A 15,438-nucleotide genomic window follows, 5' to 3' on the forward strand; every position below is an offset into this window, starting at 1 on the left:
ACTGCTTTGAGAAGCAACTGGCAATCCGAGAGGTCCAGGCATGAAAAGTAAAAAGCATCCAGTTATTAAGCATCTCCGAATAACCCGGAACTGGAGTCTCTTCCTCTGGGCTGGATCTTTGTGTACAAGGCACAGCCTGTGTTTCCCATCCTCCAGCAAGTTCTCTGCGGGCCAATCTTGTCCACCTGCTGAATAAATAAAGCCTTACCCGGCAGTGGAAGACTACCGTATATATTAAAGAGCACCTTTAAAAGGCAAAGTGAGGAGGTTGACAAACTCAATGGATTTCTGTTGGAATGGGTACAGCGTAACCTGATGCCATGTTCCACAGTGGAGCGTTCTTCTCAGCCCAGCAATGTGCACTGATGGTGGAAGTGGGGTAGCTGGGAAACTCATGGAGCATCTTTAACTCATCTAAGTCAATTGTGTTCCTTTCAAAGATATCAGAAGTCGCCATTGTAACGATGTAGCTTGACTCCAGCTTTTCATCTGAACTGAAATATACTACAGATCATGCAATGTGGGCCCATTTCTAATAATTGCAGGAGACACACATGTGTTGGTACAGTGATACTTTTTGAACACGTTCATGGGTGTTCCATGAAAGTTGTCAGGGAATCAAAAGGAAGCATAGTTCTACAACCGAACTTCAAAAAAAAAAAAATTACGATACAAAAGTTATGCGAGTACACTTGATTTTTCATTTGTGCTGAACAATCAGACACGGATTTCAGAACAGCAGAGTCAAAAGATGCATGTGGTTGGGTGAAGATGGCGGGAATGAGAGCAAATGTAGGACCAGAGAAGAGCTAGTGGGGCTGCGCTTCCACACCCGCCCAAGACACCTGATACTCTAGGACAGGTTTGACTACTGTCATTCTCTCTGAAGTTTGCTCTAAAATGGTGAAACCCCACACTGTAAACAACGTGACAGTGTGCAAGGTGTACAGAAGTGCTGGGGGGGGGACCTTTGTGTGGCAGCTGAGACGCTGCCCAGGCTCATTTCTGTTGAAATTCATTTGCCAGTGAGGCAATTGTCGCTAATGTGGTGTGGATCATACCAACAGTGGATTCAGAGGTATCCATTTCTGAGCAGAGGCCTAGCTCAGCGTGCCAGGAAAAAAAAAAAATCCACACACCACAAAGAACATTGAGATGAATGGTCTATTTTATGAGCCATAAAAGTTTTATTCATCTTGACACTGAAACAGGTTTAGGCAGTGAGTTGACACGCCTTAAATAAATAAGTGGAATTAATTCCCCAGCCCTTGAAACAATAGCAGCATGCATACAGCAGAGAGAAACGCTCCATTGTTCCCCGAGCTGCCTGATAGTGATATTATTTGTGTTTTTCTGCGCTGCTTCCTCGGGGGCCTGCTTGATCCACTTCAGATTCATCCCCTGTTTTATTAGAGGTTGAAAAAGGTTCAGGACCTGGTTGTATCACAGCTCTCACCGACAGCTAAGGAACCAGTTTGGCGTCTGGTTTATCTGTTGTTTTACGGCTGACCTTCAAATCAACTTTAACCCCTGACCTCGGGAGGCATCTATCATGACAAGAGGCTGTTTAACACAAATGGTGCCCATTTATAGGGGAAGAGACTCAGAAGATTCCACCCCCCCCCCCTGTTTTTTCTTTCTTTCTTTCTTTCTTTTTTTATGAAGAATTTAGTTTCTCACCCCTCTTTTCTCAGTCACCACAGGTGAACTGCCTCTTAGCAGCTGGCTTAGGAAATAATCTGAAGGGAGGCCTTAATGAGCAGAAGTCCCCTCAGCTGGAGATAAATATATGCAAATGAGATGTACAAACAAAGGAGCCTGGACAGAGAAATATCTGCAACTCCAGCAAAACGCTGCCTGCAGCTCGAAGATGAACAGCTTTGATAAAAATGGTAACAAAAAGCACCTTTTTATCCTCCAGCGTGTTTTACATTGCAATGGACCACTGTGGTCGCAGGCCAGTGGAGCACGCAGGCTTCGCCCGCACCAGTGCAGAAAACTGTTTAAACATTTGTTTTAAGGCATTCAGGAGATAGAATCAATGAACTGCTTCTTTGTTGTTGTATTTTGGTTTAGTTTGGTCTTTCTGACTGAATTTCCAGGCGTCCTATAGATCTGTGACCTGTTGGTCTTTTTTGTGGTTTGAGTCCACTATATCCTGAGCAAGCACACATTTTGGTGACTAATTTCTTCCACTAGTTACAATGATTCTTTTTCTAATTTTTTTTCTATTTCAAGGGAGCAAGATTTCAAGTTAATAATCATAAGATCAGGCCTGTAGCAGCACCCAAACAACTAGTTTTAATGATGACAATCAAGTGTGCAGAGCTTCAGAGGCAGCCATGTAAGGTGCTGATTTTAATAAGCTTTGAAAAGGCAATCTCTAACTTCTAAAAGTCTCTTTTTAATTTAATCGTCCTTGCTTCATATGATTCCAGAGCAAACAAAACTATTAAAATATCTTTTCAGGATATAACCTCGGTGTCATTTGGTGGCGTTTTAAATTAACGTCATGGTTGTAAAAGATTGATTTGGTGAGCTTTAAGAATGGCAAGGCTGATATCATCAGCCTACTGGCAGTTGAACGACATTTTTTTCTCTAAAGATGAACAAAGCTCGGGGGCCCCAAGACCTTACTAGAAAGAGGCTGGGCTCCTGTGCATGACTGCATGTGAACCTGTGTGTTTTGTGGTGGTGGCTGGTCAACAGCAGCTCAGGTGGGAGGCGAAACACTGGAGAGTTACTGAAAGCATAGCGTTCACTCCTCTCACTGATAACACTCCAGGCCCTCTGCAGCCAGCATGGGCAGAAGGCTTTAAGATCCTTGGACTACATTGTTTTATCTTAGTAGCTAGAATCAGAGTGAATGCATTCCTCCCCAGTACCTGTGCGGGCTTCCCCACTTTATGTGCATTTTATCAGACGAATTTGCTAGTAACAAAAGAAATCTCATTTTTATGAATGCCACTCCTGTTGTCCTGGGTGGGGGTGGGGTAGAGCCAAGCAGAGGCTAGAGAGGGGAGCAGGAGCATTAAAGGGTCGGACCAGAGAGAAGAAGGAAGAAAAATGCTTGTTTGGGTTTGGAAAGCACACGTGCTCCGTTAACCCAATGTCTGGCTGTGTCAGAGTGGCATTAAATTCAGAATTTCAGGAGTTAATAGAAACTTGTTATATTAGGGTTGTTTTTTCAAGCCCAGGTTTGAAGCAGCGTAATTATGTTCAACTGCTGTTGTTTGAAAGGGCAAACAGCATCTTAGGCACAGAACAACGAAATTACAGCTGAGATTTAGGTTAGCAAAAGCCGTCTTCTCGAGGCTTTTATGATTCATTATTTCCCATTAAATACAGTATTAGAAGTATACACTAGATAGCTCATGGCTGCTGCTCTCGGAGCACATTATCTAGATTACACAGGTCTGGGGAGCAGAATTAGAAAACTTTGGGGGAATAAGCAATATGTGTTTGCTGATAGAAGGGCCATATGGCTCATCTTCTCCAATTGCTTTCTCTGCGTCTCGGATGCTGGAGAAATTAAAGTTTTATTTGATGTGGCACAGCTTAATGAACTGTCTTCTGTTAGGAAAATTGAATATGTTTCCTGTTATTTGAGCACAGAGCCGCCACGGTTTGGCTGCTGGGGGGGTGCATTATGTGTTGTTTATTTAGCATTTGGAAAACAAAAGCAAGATATTGAAGGGAAAATTGATTACTGCTGGATCGCATTATGTAATCAGGTTTTCTCTCCCTGAATTTCCCTTTACAGTTCTCTTGCAATGTTTTCATAGGAGACCGCACTAGGATTTTATGTTTTAAAAGACACCGAGTTTGATTTTTATCAAAATGCCTTTATCAGCAAGCCACATGAACGGCTAAACTCGTAATGTGTGTGTGTGTGTGTGTGTATATGTGTGTGTGTGTGTGTGTGTGTGTGTGTGTGTGTGTGTGTGAAGTTGGAGGAACAGGATTTGAACTGATATTCCACATATTTAGCTGGACACATATAATTTTTCAAAACATACAATCAAAGGTATACTTCTGTACTCTGAAGACCAGGATAAAACCAGGTAAAGACTGAAGAGATGCATTAGTGTTCTCTCTTACTACCTTGTTTTTGTTATGACCTTTTTTAATTAAAAAATATCTGGGTACACTTTGAAAAGGCTGAATTTAATAACCATGCTCTAATCTCTGCCTTCCTTTCATTTCTCAGTGAGAAATGTCTCTCAAGGGATCGGATAACTGACTAGGACACACCAACCTGCAACATTCGAGCAGAAAGAATAGCAGTTAAAATGCACCGACGTTTACCCTCGATATGCAATCCCATGCCCCCTACACACACACCCAAAAAAGTCATTTGTCTTCTGGGTTCTGAGCTGTTTCGAGAATTCTGGCAAACGTAGCCATTAAACAAACTTCTCGCACAATATAAATACTGTCTGTTCAAGAAAGGCTTCCAGTGTTTACAGTCCTTAAGTGAAGAGGGAAAAAAGCTGGTATTTAACCAAGAGTAGTGCCCTTGAAAAGATCTCTGAACAAAGTGTTCAGCAAAACTTTGGCTACAGATCCACTGGTTTCTGGTCTTCCTCTCAGTCCTCTCCCAGGAGGAATTCTCACATGCTATCCTTTTGTTTCTTTTCGTTTCTTTCTTTTTTTTTTTTTTTTAATTACCTAATTAAATTTTAGGAAGGAGCAAGACTTGGGGCAGGGAGGGGGTTGATCACACCAACTTCCTTTTGAAACAGGGAAGATGAAAACATCCCATTTTTCTGAGCCCCCTCCTGACAGCCTGGGAGGAGGATGAACGTTCTACATTGTTATCAGCGTGGTGTAATTTGACTGTTGACAAAGTATCGGTGGCAGTGAGAATGAACGCGGTTAGGAGTGTGGCGGGCTGTAATCAAGAGGATGCTTAGCTGTGCAACGCTGCATCTTGAGCAGATTTGAGTCAACATTGCCTTAAGGGGATACACACACCAAAAGGGGGGAAAAAGTCCATTCATTTTTAGAGGAAAACTGGAGTGGCACTCGAAGTGAGATCTGACGTGAGTTAATTGCTCTGCAGCTTCTAATTAGAGACTTCCCAGTCCCTTCGCTGCCGTCACTGTGTGGGTGCGCCGTCTTGCTGGACGAAGACAAAAATTGCAAATTGGCTTGATCAGGAAGTTTTATACATAAAGACTGAACTACATTCCCTAGTCCCCTCCAAAGGGTGCTCAGTTAGAGGTTGAAGGAAGCTGCCTTGCCTTCCACCCAGAATTTAAATTTTCAAGCCTTATTAAAATTGTTTCATTGGGACATGCAAGGTAAAGCAATCAGGTGCTGCTGATGTTTCCGTAAATACGTGAAAATTTCTCTTCGTATCCCACCTCATATGAAATATTTCAGGTGGGGAAAAAAAAAAAAAACAGCAAAATGCTATGTTCTGTCTCCATTCTTGTATCTTTACTTCTATCTGAAGGAAGTGAGGGAAGGACAGATTTATTTTTCAGAGAGCATATCACATGTCTCATTTTCTCAGGCCTAAATCTAAACAAGAACCCCAGACTCCCCCGTATAGTCTCAAAGTCATTATACTGCTGTTTGGCCCCAGGTTGCCACCAAATATGATACCATAATAATTTGGGTTTCCCTTTTCAACTTCCCTTCTGTAGCCCTTGAACCAATCTTAATTCATTAACATATTGAGTTTTTTTCAATTTTCCATTTTCTTGCAATAACAATATTAATGCCCGGGTGAAAGCTTGATTGGAGCTAAATTACTTGTTACCTGCTGACATTTATTTATATGGCATTGAATTATAAAGCTTTGCTATTGTCATGTCCTGGACGAATTGTTTATGACGCCAGTAATAGGAGTAATTGTTATTGTTGAAATTACCTGTCAGCTACCCATAGCAGTGGCCCTTGTCCCACTGACAAATAGTGACAAGGGAGAGGCATCCTCCGTGCGTCCCCCTGATGGCTTCTCCTCTGATAATAAGAAGTGCAGGGCCTCTGATAATTTGCCTGTCACTGTTGAGTGCAGCTCAGAGAGAGTTGGCCAAATTGTTGTCATTCACTTTGACAAAGACAGCAAAGTGCCCCAGTGCAGGCAGAGGATTATCAAAATAAATGAAATCACTCACACCTCTTTGTTTGTTTGCCTCGAGAATTGTCTGGCTTTGTAGGAGGCTGCGAAATCAAGGTCCAGTGCTTATGGATATACCTCTGCTCGTTCTGGAAGGAGGATGAACGCCAGAGAAGAGACAAGATTGTAAGACGTGCCATATTGTAGTTTGCACTCATAAGAAACTAATTACAAATATAAAGACAAAATTATAAGGAGAATTCTAAATACGTGGTTGAGCACATTGATTTGTAATATGTGAAATTCTGTGCTTTTCTCCTGAGTCCCTTCCTAATATCTCTCACTCCATTTTGATCTGTGCAGCATCCAAGTTCAAGGAGCTTTTTAAAATGTAAGAAATCTCCAGTTGCAGTCAAGTTTTCTTTCAAAGTTTAAAATTTGCATCATTGACTCTTGCAGCTTTGAAACATTATAAAGTCAAACAGTCAAATTTAGGATTATTATCTCAAACAGCCAGGTCCTTTCTGTAAATTCCCTCGTATTTATATACTATCTTCATGTGTAAGGAGATGAATGAAACACAGTTTCAGATATGAGGCATCAATTATCACAGACTTATGGAGGAAGCAAAACAGCTCTGGTATTGCCTGAGCTCAAATATAAATATTTGCATTTTAAACCCCCTTGGTGGCAGTGGGTGGGGTGAGCCTGTCATCAGGGAGGAAGGGGTTGGAGGAGAGTTTGGGGTGAAGTCTGGGTGTGTCCATGGCTGAAACAAATAGATTGCAAGCTTTGTTCTTGAGGGAGAAGAAAGAAAGAAAGAAAGAAAGAAAGAAAGAAAGAAAGAAAGAAAGGAAAAAAGGAAGAGAAAGAAAGAAAAAGGAAGGAAGAAAACAAGGAAGAAGGAAGGAAAGAAGAAAATAGAATCATTCTCACCTTTCCAAAAAGGCAATGTTACAAGCTAGCAAATTTTTATTTTTAAGGTGCCTAGGAGGCTATTTTTCATTGATCTTTTTGACAAATACTTACTGCAAAATGAAGTCCAGAAGAAAAGGGAAAAGGGGAGCAGTGTGGATGTTGAATATCGGCTTCTTAGAGGATAGTAATCAGTTGTTTATTGGTCTCTACCAGACAAGTAATGACCAACCGCAGTGTTAAGTGCCAGCCACACCGCCTCAGGTCCTTCTCTTCTAACATCAGCCATTATCTGATTAGAGAACCTTGGGGGAAGTCGTCGCTATTGCATAACTTTATGGGTCTTAACAGCACAGGCTGGCTGGCAGAAAAACTACCTAGGAGGGTTGATAAAACAACGGTGATTTTATTTACCCCATTTACACCTTGCTTTCAGCCCTGGCGGCTGCAGAAGAAATCTCAGATTGATCCGAGTAGGAGCTGTGAGGGGCATGGACAGACAGAGGAACGTGATCTGTCCCTCAAAGCTTTCTGGGGGTGGCACAGCTTGAAGTAATGACACGGGGGAGCAGCCGGACACTTTCTTAGGTGGCATGTATTTAAAGCAAGCAGAAAGGACTGGGGCAGTGTTCATCACATATGCGATAATACAGTGACAGAGATAAAATGTGCTTCTGAGCTTTAGTAATAATGGAGTCTCCTAAAGGCGCCGACTCTGTGGCTCACTGTGTTGACTGTCCCTGATTAACAAGTAGAAGCAGTGACATAATTAAGAGGTTATCTGTGCTAATAAAAATGCCCAAACCTGTCCTGGAATGTGATCCTTTCAAGAGATAATTTTTTTAAGAATGCCACATGCCCTTGCTTTCTGTAGAGACATACCCTTAGTGATCCCAGAAGAGAAAATAAACATACGTTTTTTAAATGAAGATATTTAAAATGTACCCCATATTTCAGCATGTGGCTATAACATAACCCAGTCTCTTTTATGCTCCTCCTATAAAACCTAAATTAAGCCTCTTAGGAGTGATTTTGCTGCAGGTTCCCTTGAAAAACACAATACATTTTAAACGCTTGGACGTGAGCACACAGTAACGTGGAACCACACCGTGGAGTCTCTTTTCCTTCTGTCAAACAGCAGCTTTCTTACAGAGAATTCCTTAAAACACAGCTTCATTGGAAATGTAAACTTTTAGCAAATACCAATTGTTCCTGTCTTGGTGCGTGGATAAAGTGACTGGCTGAGGGTCCTCCCCCCACCCCCTTCCATCTGAAACACCCATCAGTGTCAAAGGCAACTGCACATGTCCCTTTTGCTCCTCTAAATAAAGCTGAGAAATGTTAAGAGGGAATAAAATGTCAGAAAGCACTCTGGATTGCAGGATGCTTTCTCCTGCTCACCCAGTCAGTGCGATTCTGAAAGCTCTGCTTTTGTGAGGGGCTCACTCTGAACACCAGAGGAAGTTTTATTCAGCAAGACTTGGGGGCTGCATTTGGCAGGATGCAACCTCCTGTTGTTTGTTTCAAACCTGGCCATTCTTTAATATCTCTTCCACTCGTATCTCTTAAAAGCAAAACAATAACACATTCTTCTTCTCTGACATGTTTCTTTACCCATATGCTGTACATTCTGGACTCTCCCGGGCATTTTTATTTCTTTCTACAATAACGTGTTAGGACATTTATTCCAAGAGAAAATGCAGGGCTCACCCACATTGAAATTCACCAAATTGATCAGTCCCCCATCCCCTTAAATAAACTGTGTGCATAGTGCTGGGGCTTTCCTGACAGTTCATTTATATTTTTAAAAGACGTTTACATTCATTTTGTATATTACAAAATAAATAACTGACAAAGGCTTACAATTTGTTTTGTTCTATGTTTCTGAAGAATATTTAACAATCACAAAACAGAAAATAGCAGGACGGATATTTGTCATATTTTAACTGTGCTTAAAACTTAATTGTTAAAAAAGAAAAGAAAAGAAAAACTCAGTTCTAAATACCATCCTAGAAATGGCAAGATTCACTCTACAGAAACAAGGTGAAACTCAACTGATTTTAAATATAAACTTTTCCAAAACAGGTTACAAATGAATTTAGACAAATTTGGCTCTTAACCTTTAAAGATTTCCTGCCCATTTCTGTATGTCTTTTATTACATTAATTTTTTATTTAAATTACACCATTAACTGGATATGAATTTATCAAGAATACATGTATTGATTTATAAAATAGTACCATTAATTATTATAATAGCTAGATGTAGCTGATATTACAAAGCCATTTAAAGGTTTTTAATATAACTTGGACATACATAGATAGATAGGCACTAAAGACAAGACCACAATTTAAACTGGCTACCAGCAGTTAATGAAAGCCTAGATTTATATTCTAGTTTAGAGATTGATCATATAGTTGCTTTGGAAAACTATTTACATCACTCCATTTTTCAAAGGATGTCTCAATAAAAAGGCTAAATAAAATATTCAGTCAGTTCCCAAAGCAGATTTTGTTTTCTATATTTTAAATGCTTAGTGAACATAATTGATAGTGTGCATTCCGAGCTTTGTCATCTCCATTTGGGTTGGCTTTCCTGGGGAAGGGGGGGACTCATTTGCATATGCACACTTGCACACACTTTTGATCCTTGCTAAAGCCAACTCCATCTCTTCATTTCAGCATCCACTCCCCAACACAATCATGTACATTTTACAAAACCCACACATCAGGACCCAAAAGTCTTTTTGGTATCCTTTACATTTTGCATGTTTTTTTAAATTCCTTACAGTTGTGGGAAACTGGGAATTACCCCAAAGCCACAAGGCAGGCAATCAAGGAGATAATTTGGATAAGAAAGCAGTCAGAAGAGGAAAAAAAGAAAGAGAAAGAAAGAAAGAAAAGAAAGAAAGAAAGAAAGAAAGAAAGAGAGAGAAAGAAAGAAAGAAAGAAAGAAGAAAAATGAGGATGGGTATAAGCAAGTAACAACACTTTCAAATTACTTTTCAGATGGTAATTAGCAACGAATAGACTAAAGTTTGAATTCTTTTACATGGTACTTGGTTTGGGTCTCCCAGGCTCCTTATTTCTACCACTTTTCCCAGCCTGGCAACATATGTTACCGATTTATTATAGCGTTTTTTACTGTTAACAGACAAATCTAAAGGCTAGCTGAGAAGGCTAACTTCATCTGATGACTCTCACAACAACTGCAGGGCATCCTTGAGGGGGAGCCAATGGGCTCTTTTGAAGCTACAATGCCATTAACCCTTTGGATACTGAAACTGATAGGTTTTTTTTTTACGGGCCTTGCAGGTTTCTGGAGGCAAAAGGTAAATGCAGATGGATTATTTTATAAATATCTCAGCAACCTCCTAAACACCTTCTCCCACACAGCACAAGTCCCTTATGAGCTGTTGGAATTATCAGTCCCCTTGTGGGCTTCTTTAACCACACACTGAAGTCTGTGTATATGAGGATAAGCACCCACCACTGAGGGTCAGGTTGCCACTCACCGTCCCCTGTGCCATTAATTCAGTTATGGTTTTCTTAAAAGAAACAAACGTCATTTAGAATGTACGTGGTCGCATTTTTAATAATGTGTACATCACAGGGAAAGAAGAGTATAATGAACATTTATTTCAAATTAGGAGACAGCAGATTTTAAAGCCATTTGCATGTGTGTATGACAGAACAAAGGTCTGTGCCTTGTACGGTGTCCACAGGGAAGTGTGTGCATTCCTACTGGCTGTTGAGACTGAAAAAGCCACTTTAGATTACCAAATAACACTCATTTCTGGCCACTTCTGGTCACTTGAAGTTCAGTACAGCCCAAAGTGTCAAGTTGTTTTAAAATGTTATAAACAGTCACTATGACCAGTTAAATACCCACTCACAGTTTCAGATGTGTTTCGGGAAACACCCTCTCGTCTTGGATAATTTAGAAATAAATCTCAAATATTGGAAGTCAGTATTTCTTGCCTAAAGATCTCAGATTAGCAACTAAAATTTAAAAACACTTTATTATTAGAATCAAACCAATCTACAAAAGGAAAGCAAGTGTTCAGAGCAGTGATCTGTGCTGAAAGTGAATTCTAAGCAGAAGAGGCACTGTGACACCGGGTCTAACACAGACACTATGTATCATACGCCACCTGAGACAGGTGACAATGCTCTCTGTTGGCCTTAGGATTTGAGTTCATATCAGATGGTCAAGCAATTCCCACCTGCAAATCCATTTGTCTAATTCTGGCTTTTATGAAAGTTTCTCAGATCTTTAGTTCTTATACTTCATTACATGGTCACAATCTTTTTTTTTTAGAAGTAACTATGCATTGCATTAACCATGACATTCAAAAGAATAGTGATAGCACATAAACTTTAGGTATATAATTATATCATTTCATGCTAGTCTAATGCTGGGCATACTTTTAGATCTAAGTAATTACGATCAACAGGCTTCCAGATTGGGAAAAAGAGGGGAGTTTTTGGAAGCTATAGACACCCTGCAGTTCTGAGAAATATTATATGTGGGGTTAGGAACAGGACTTTTAGGCAGCCCTGCTACATCATAAATAAAATGTCCCCTGATTAGGACACATTAATGTTTCAATCTTAAAATGAATATAAACAAACAACAAGCTCCTTCTTCAAAACACGATGCGAGTTTTGTTGTTTGTTTTGTTTGGCTCCTGTATGTGTAGCCTGATAACGTTGGACATAGGCTTCAAAGTCTTAGAGAACAGCCGATAGGCTCCGCGGTCATGGGGCTGGCACCCGCCAGTTCTCACCGGATTCTCTTTCTCTCCCTTCCAACCTAAAACAGGTGTCTTTTAAAGCCTGAGCCTGAGGTTGCTCATCATTGCCAGTCTTTCATATCCACAGCTACTTGGCCCTTCTAGTGGCTGCCACAGCCTCAGCTGGCAGCCCCTCACCCCTGCTGCTCTCTCACCTCTGCCCTGACCCCACAGCTCCACACCAGCTTTCTGTTTTGTCCATCACTTTTGCCATGCCCCCTCCCATTTCTGAGCTACACTTTCCCCCCCCCCCCCCCAGATCAGACATAGGCAGGTTGAGAGGTAATGAGAACCAGATGGACATGGTGCAGAAATTGCCCAAATGGGTATGAAACTGTGGAGAGCTGTCAGGCATGGAGAGAAGCTGGAATTCTTCAGCAATAAAATGGGATTTATTGTCAACTCTACCACAGCCATCACGGACAACTGTTTCCCTGGACAGAAACCCCATTCCTCCTGGCCACGCCCATGCAGATCCTTTTGCCCAAAGAGTGATGATTAGTATTTGTTCTAAGGCTCAAATGGACCGTACTGAAGGTGAACTGTTCGGCCAAAGTCCTGCATTCCCCACTGAGGCAAATGAACCCGCTAAATAACTTCCTTCCACAGCGGCTGCATAATTGAAACCAGAAAGTGAGAGAATTTGATAAATTGCTTGACCCGAAAGAATGTTAGGGTCATAAATTTTCATTGTGTGTTTTCCTCTCTTTTTAAAAAATTTTATATATTGATTATATTTAGTATTTGCCTCAAAATTCAACATGCTTACAGATCATCGGTTATGGCCCCAGGGGAAAAGCATAGTAAATCATCAATTAGTAGGGCAAGGGACATTCTCTTTTGTTTTCCAAAGAGGGATGTCGGCTCCTCGGCCTTCCAAGGACAGTCATAGAGGTGTCTTATATTTCAGAATTATTCCAACTTAGCACACAATTTGTTCTGGCGTGGACGAAGTAAAATCTACAAGAGAGATTTTTTTCAGAAGAGCTCTGTTCGACTTCTATCTATTAATAATGATGAGCTGTTAAGAGACTGGCAATCCGTTTGCAGCAATCAGACGCACTTACCTTCCTCCACACACACCTAAAAAAAGTATGGAATTTAGCTACACAGGGTGATCCTCATCTTTAAGGTAGCTGGAAAAGGAAGGACCATGCTTCTGAATACTGGCTTCAGCAAGCCTGTTTAAGCCCATTGAAACTTTTTTAAAGTATGAATTGTCATAACAGGAAAATTGAAAAGTCACAGGAATAGTCCAAGCTACGCATTCTGTATTGTAAAATAGATTAATATTCTCAGGTTATAGCACAGTAGGAAATTTCTACACATCTTACTGTGTGATACTTTTCTAAACATACTGGTGAGTGTGTATGTCAGCATCCGACTTCACCCACATTTCTGACTGAACCAGTGTGGCCGTGGATTGTAGCCACATTAAACAGCTTAGGTAGGTTTGTATAGCCAAACTTTCTCTCTTGTCCTGGGTAAGAACAACTTATCTCTTCTGTACTTTTGAGCATGATTTGTTAAACCAGGCCACAAGGAAACAATCCTGACTGACCATTGAGATAATCTCTCTAATTTAAAATGTTCCTTCTCGTTTCTTTTCAATAGCTAGGTTGAAAGGTCGAGTGTGAAGCTGGTACTCTACAAGGTCTACGTGTTTCAGAAGAAGTTTTTCACCCTTCAATATCCGAACCACACACACAAAAGCAGATAACTGCACTGAGTTTCATCAGGTGTGTTCAGTAGGGTTAGATTAAATACTTTCTGTGAAGAGTATTTCTTCGTCAAAACAAAACAAAACATAGTTAATAATGGAGGACATAAAAGAAAGAAATCCCAAATAGGATGTTCAATACATAAAGTCGGAGGGTTTTTTTTTTTTTTTTCGTTTTTGGTTTTTTTGTTTTGTTTCGCTTTTAGTGGTGCCAAGAAGCAACTAGTATTATAGTAGGTGTTGCTGTTGTTTAAAACACCTGGAATCTCATACCATTAGGCATGATGATAATCCTCATATGTTATATGTGTATAAGTATTCTCATAAGAATCCACCAACACACAAGATAGAGAGATGTCTTAGCCATTAGAAGCAAAGCTTACAACCAAAAACATCAGAATTCACCAACAAATTTTCGTCTTGAAGAGGAAGAAGAATGATATATATGTATACACACATATGATCTGCCTTTAATTGATTGTATTTTTCTTTCAGTTCTAAAATGTGGCTTTTTATCTTAAAATCTCTGCAGTTGATTTTTCTGTTGTTGTTGCAAGACTGTCTCAAACAAACAAAATAAATAAGTCTGTGCATGTACATGTATATGTGTGAGTGCGTGTGTTTAAATAAAATATGAACAGACAGTAGATTCCATCACTAATATTTTTGCAAACTAATGTTCAGCTGATTCAACTCAATTTCACTCTGCATCACATTAGTGTCATAATGGTAATGACTAACCTTTATTCACTAACACTTTGAGTCAGCACTTTGAGACATTTTCAAATTAGGCCATGCTGCACATTTGTGGCCAATACAAAGGTTGATTAAGAGAGCTATACAGTTGAGGAGCAGTGTGGTGGGAGCTGAATTAAGTTTTCCCTGATAGTTACGGGAAATGAGAGCTACCATAACTTAGCAGAAAGAATGTGTGGACTCCTGAGGAATACATTTGCCTGGGGAACTTGAGGTATTTTTCACTGGCAATTTAACAAAGTTTGCTGTCTCTTAGGGAACAGTTCTGTCACATGACCTGGGACAGGAAATGAGTATCAGGAAGGATGCTGGAGGCCTAATCCTCAGCTCCAAGTCTACAAAACCAGCCTGTGCATTTGGTTCCCTCTTGGTCATCTTAGTAAGGTTCTATCCCTCCTCTTCTTGACGTTGTTTACAACTTTCCTAAAATCAAAATGATGCTGCCTTAAAATCCAACCATTTACCTATAACTACAGAACTCTGTGACAGCCCTTAATTGTCATGCAAACTAGAGGGGAAAAATTCTCTATTTAAAGTGATATTGTCATGTTGAATCTGTGAACTCATCTAAAATTTGAAGAAGTAGGGATTTAAAAAAAAAAAAAAACTAACCCAGTACTTGTAAAAATTATTCCAGGAAAGCAAGAATACCTTTAACAGAGCTTAAAGATAATAATAATTAAAAAAAAAAGCTTAACTCTTACTCAGTGGTTTGATCAATAAGAACAAAAAGAGTGGTTTTCAGGGCGAGAGAGATGGCTCAAAGGTCAAGAGCATGGCTAACTGCTCTTTCAGAAGTCCTGAGCTCAGGTTCCAGTAGCCACCTTAGGCAGCTTACAACAGCCTGTACGTAGCTCTCTCCCAGTAACCGGTAACTTCAGCCTCCATGGGCTTCTACATTCACATGCTTGTACCCATATTCTGATACATAATTGAAAAATAAATATATGGCATTTAAAAATTAAGTGGTTATTATCATACTATTTATGTCATTCTGTCCTTTCCATAGAATAAGGAAGCCATAGGATGCACACACACACACACACACACACACACACACACACACACACACACACTTTCAAAGCCTTGTATCCAGAAACCTTGAGAAGAGCTTAAATGACACGTAGTATTACAAGCAATTCAGTCCTGAGTCCCCGGTGCTTGCTCCTGCACATGAGTCTG

Source organism: Micromys minutus (assembly GCF_963924665.1).
Source record: "Micromys minutus genome assembly, chromosome: 1".
Taxonomy (NCBI): Eukaryota; Metazoa; Chordata; class Mammalia; order Rodentia; family Muridae; genus Micromys; species Micromys minutus.